This window comes from Microcebus murinus, chromosome 5 (genome assembly GCF_040939455.1).
Source record: "Microcebus murinus isolate Inina chromosome 5, M.murinus_Inina_mat1.0, whole genome shotgun sequence".
Taxonomy (NCBI): domain Eukaryota; kingdom Metazoa; phylum Chordata; class Mammalia; order Primates; family Cheirogaleidae; genus Microcebus; species Microcebus murinus.
The window spans coordinates 60,267,462-60,273,461 of NC_134108.1; positions in this window are offsets into that span (position 1 = coordinate 60,267,462).

Sequence of the window (6,000 nt, forward strand, 5' to 3'; positions counted from 1 at the left end):
AAGGTAAGTGCTCGACACCTGCTAAGTTCCTTTTCACCCTTTCCCTAAACATTTCATAGGCTCACAATTTGCTCATTAATCAGAAAAGTCATCTCCTCTGAGCCATATGATCTCCTGTTAGTTTCCATAATGTTGATAATAGTCTTCCTGTCTACACTGGCATGCCTGACAGAGACAATTATTCTACTTATTTTTCCCATTCCCAAAATTGGTTTTCCTGCTTGCTCAGGCATTTGGTTTGGATTGAATACCTTACCTGTCTATACTGAATTATTTACCTGTTGTTGATCCTGTCTTAGTGCCAGCATGATGTCAGATTTTGTAGAAGTCTGAGGAGTCCGTCAGTCTACATTGCTGAACTCCAAGTGGTGTCTCAGTGGCTAATGCTGGGACAGGGCAGACCTACACCTTAAGGTGGCCTTGGGGCACTGCTGAATGCACTTTCCTGACCACTCCAGCCACTGCTGTTCTGCCTCACTGTATGCTTTCTTGAGCCTACTCCATCTTTGTCCTAGACTGTGTGTCTATAGCAGTCATTCCTGGAGATAGTGGTCTCCAGCCCCCTAGGCTGGAGCCACATACTGGTCTGTGGCCTTTTAAGAAAACAGGGCTGCACATCACTGCTTTGAGCTCCACCTCCCCCTACCTCCTTCCATGGAAATTTTTTTTTTGTTATTTCAGAATATTACAGGGGTACAAATGTTTAGGTTGAGTATATTGCCTTTGCCCCACCCGAGTCAGAGCTTCAAGTGTGTCCATCCCCCAGATAGTGCACACAGCACCCGTTAGGTGTGTATATACCCATCCCCTCTCCCCACTCCCACCTGCCCTACACCGGATGAATGTTATTACTATATGTGCACTAAGTGTTGATCAATTAATATTAATTTGATGGTGAGTACATGTGGTGCTTGTTTTTCCATTCTTGTGATACTTCACTCAGTAGAATGGGCTCCAGCCCCACCCAGGATAATACAAGAGGTGCTAGATCACCATTGTTTTTGTGGCTAAGTAGAACTCCATGGTATACATATTCCATAGAAAAATTGTCTTCCATGAAACCAGTCCCTGGTGCCAAAAATGTTGGGAACTACTGCATAGGTTTCCTAATTATAATTATCAATTATATGTTGTTAAAGCATGTCTTTTGTATTTACTCTTTTACCTCATGGTTTCATGAAATCTCCTAATAAAATAATAGAGTAAATTTATTGTGTACTTGAGCACAGTTTCAAAATCTGCTTAGGCTCTATGAATTTTCCAGCAGGTATGCACTGTAGAAGTAGACTACTCAAATTGCAGATAATCAGCTCAGTGAAAACTTGTTACATTATTGGAGTAATGAAGAGATGAAGTTCAAAGTTACAGAAAACTGTAACTGTCACTTTGGTTTATAGTGCCTTGTATTGGGAAGGGAAAGATTTAGTATGTGGAAAAGGTATTAATACTTAGTTACTTGTATTAAAGTTTATAGTTTTAATAAACTAAATTTACAAACCAACTCTTTAAGCTTAACTTATAAATTTTATTTTTAAAACAAATCTATTTTTTGCTTAAAATACTCATTTTATTTTTCTTCTATTAATGTTCAACTAGCTTATAGATTTTTTTTTTTTTTTGAGACAATGTCTCACTCTCTTGCCTAGGCTAGAGTGCCATAGCATCAGCCTAGCTCACAGCAACCTCAAACTCCTGGGCTCAAGCAATCCTCCTGCCTCAGCCTTCTGAGTGGCTGGGACTACAGGCATGTGCCACCATGCCTGGCTAATTTTTAAATGTATATTTTTAGTTGTCCAGCTAATTTCTCTCTATTTTTTTTTTAGTAGAGATGAGGTCTCGTTCTTGCTTAGGCTCTTCTTGAACTCCAGAGCTCAAACTATCTGCCTGCCTTGTCCTCCCAGAGTGCTAGGGTTATAGGCATGAGCCACTGTGCCCGGCCCTAGCTTATAGATTTACCTCACTGAATTTCTTAGATGTTAATTCTATTCAAAAAGTTGATTAATGAATAACTTTAACTATTTCACGCTAAAATCTTAAATCTAATATATGTAATTTTCTTGGGAACATTAAATATAGAACAAGACACGAAATCATGAACTCTTAAATATGTTTTATGAACCTAAAAATCTGTACACGTAGATTTAATAAATTGTATTTTCTTTATCTTTTAAATAAAAAAATATATTTTACATAAATATCATAACTATAAACAACTCAAATTATCCTTAAGTATTTAAAAGAAAAAAGGTAAACCTAATATTACAGTCAAGATTCAGTTTAGAAACTAAAAATACTTCTGGATATTCAACACAGAAAAAGATTGAATAGAGAAAATCTTTGAAAAGGCTGAGCAGGCTGCCACTGGAATTACTGAGTGTAAACCACAAAGTCTGTCATCTAAGAGCCATGAAGTTCCTCTAACCAGGGGCCTCTGCTGCCCCAGCTCTGTCTCAACACTTGCAAAATGGATGAGTAGAAAGAATGGGAATTGGCTGCTATAGTTCCTTTCCACCCTTGGTTTCCAGAACACTTCATGTCAGGAGAATACAATACAAAGGGTATTCTCTACCTTCTTTCTACTTTCTAAGTCTCCTGAGATTATATCTAACTGGTGGAAATTATTTCATATAGACTCCTAGCTGCAAGGAAGCCTGAGAGATGTTATTTTTATCTCTCATCTCTTCAAAACAGGAGGCACATGAGAGGGTGCAGTATAGCCTAGTGAACCAAATCAATCATGTCCACTGAGAGTTCCATCAGATTCTTGAAGGTTATAAATCCAACTTGTGGACTCTCACCATTAGTTCACAATTCTGGATCAAAATTCCAGAAAGATTAACCTCAAATATACTTATTTATTACTTGGATCCATTTTTGTAGTTTGGCTTTATCTGCTGTATCGACAAGGGACTTCAAATCCAGACCTTTCCGCTAAGATTTAATGTAAGTTTTATAACCCAGGTAGTAAGGATCTTCAACCCAATTTTATCATAACCTCAGAGTAACCCCTTTCCCAATTTTTATCATCTGACATTAGGTGTTTGAATTCTCACCCTTCACATAGATTGCAATAAATTTTTTATTGCCTAATACAGAAGATATAACTTCACCAGCAGTGGAACTAAATCTCTGTTATAGTGAAACACTTTGTAATGTGATTTTACTTAATAGCATTCCATTTATTTCAATTATGGTAATAGACTTCTGGTTCATAATTGTGATGTACATGTTATCTTGGAAAGTTAAAGCTGAATTTTATAGTCATTATGGTACTATATTAACTTAAGCAATAATTGCTCTTTTGGCAATTTGAGTTTGATCCTCTACTAATATTACTAATCAATTTCAGTTATTTATCAGATAATATTTATATATTTATACCTATACTGGACTCTAATTACCTTTAGGACAAAACTCTATCTTTTGTCCTTTCAGCATTCAGTAGAAGTACTGTGTGCATTGCAGATCAAGGTTTTAAGACATTTTTAAAAAATCCATTTTATTTTTCATCAATGTAAAAATCTCACTCCTTGAATATTATTTAAAATTTCAAAATAAACTAAATGTATTGCTGATAATTAATAAAAATGGTCATTTCAGAACATTTTAATCTTAGAGGCTATATAATCAGCCCTCAGCCCTCTGTATCTGTGGGTTTTGTATCCTTAGCTTCAACCAGCTACAATGGAAAATATTTTCGAAAAAGATAAAAAATAATAATATAACAAAACATAATACAAATAAGAAACAATACAGTATAACAGCTATTTATGTAGCATTTACATTCTATCAGGTGTTATAAGTAATCTACAGATGATTGAAAGCATATGGGAAGATATGTTTAGGTTATATGCAAATACTATGCCGTTTTATTTAAGGGACTTAAGCATCCTTGAATTTTGGTATCTGCACGGGGGGTGGGGGGGGAGCATGTCCTGGAACCAACTCTGTATGGATACTGAGGAATGAAGGTATATCTTTTCATGTTAACTTTGTCCCTTCCCATATACAAGACCATTGTTAACCAAGAGTATGTTAATTTTGTCAAAAATCAATTTATTATATTTGAGTGGGTCAATTTCTGGCCTCTCTAGTCTGTCCTATTGATATATTCATTTGTTTGTTTTACCAGTACCATGCCTGTCTTGTTTACTGTAGTTTTATAATAATTCTTGACACTAGGTTGCTTGAATTCTCCAACTTCATTCTTTTTCTTACATACTGGGTTGGCTATTCTAGGTTCTTTGCCTTCCCATGTACATTTTGGAATAAGATGGTTGATATCTACAAAATATCTTGCTGGCCTTTTGATTAGGGTTCTGAAAGATCTATAGATAAATTTATGAATAATTGATGTCTTAACAATATTAGATCTTCCATTCAATGAGTATGGTACATATCTCAATTTAGTCTTTCTAATACATTTTTTCATCAGTGCTTTGTAGTTTTCCACATACAGACTCTGTTCATATTTTATTAGATTTGTACTTAAATATTTCATTGTGGTTGGGTGCTGTTGTAAACAAAATTTCAAATTCAAATTGCTCTCTGCTGGTGTATAGGAAAGCAATTGACTTTTGGCAACTTTGCATATTATGACCTTGTTATACTTATGTATTGCTCCCAGGAGAATTTTTTTTTTTTTGCTTTTATCTTTACATATTTTTATGGTTTTCTATATAGACAATAATTCTATCTGCGAACAATTTTATTTCTTTCCAATTTGTAAACATTTTATATATTATTCTTGTTTTATTTTATTAGCTACGATTTTGAAAGTATGATGCTATATAGGAATGATGAGAAAGAATATTCTCATCTTATTCATGATATTTAACGGATGTGTTCACTCTCTCACTCTTAAGTCTGATGTTAGCTGTAAGATTCTTCCCAATAGTCCTCATTGTGTTTTTGAGGAAGTTGCTCTTTATTCCTGCTTTGCTGAAAGTTGTCATCATGAATAGTGTCGGATTTTATCAAATAACTTTTCTGAGTCTAGTAATAGGATCATGAGGTTTTTTTTTCTTCAGGCTGTTGATGTGGTAGATTACATTGATTGATTTTTGAATATTGAACCAGCCTTGTATACCTGGAATAAATTACAGTTAGTGGATATATATATATATATATATATATATATATATATATATATATAATAATGTTGAATTACATTTGCTAATATTTTGTTGTGGATTACAATGGCAAATGCATGAACTATTCTGTATAACATGAAACTCTTGGTAGTATCTTGACCAAATAAATTTTTGAAAATGCAAATTTCCTGACATAGAGCAGATGCTTACTAGAGCCATTATAATTTAAGAATTATAGAAAATATGATTTTATTTTAGATCACTTGCTGGCAAAACCTGTAGATTTGATTTCATCTTCTTTCAATGTAATGAGGTTGGTATAATTTTTGTCATTTCTCAGTTTAGAAAGCTGACCATTCACAGGTGAGGAAGAATATTAGCACATTGTTTAGAATGACACAGCTGATAAGTTGTGGAGCTCTGTTTTGAGCCTGGTTTTTCATACTTTAAAGTCCATATTTTTTTCACCACAGTAGACAGCCTTGCTAAGAGTATTGGAGATAGAAAGATGATACATTAAAAGCCACAAAGCAAGTCAATAGTAAAATTCCCAAATGAAATATGTATTTTTCATAACTGCACCAAAACCATCAGTTTAAAGTATCTAATCAAGATTATGTATGTATTTATGTATACACGCACACTAAATATTGAATATAAACCTTCTAAGCCATGTTCTTGTGAAACTGTATTCTGTGTTCTTCTTTAGATGATACATTTAGAGTAGAAGAAGCTAGGATTGACACATGGTTGTTTGCTATGAGAAGCTGATATAGAGTCTATACACCTCCTCGATACTATGTTCTTTTAAAACTATGAAAAAGTATTGTTTCCCTGAGCCTCAAACTCATTTTCTCTGACACAGTGTTCTCCTATTTAACAGTGTCTTTTGAGAAAATTATCAATG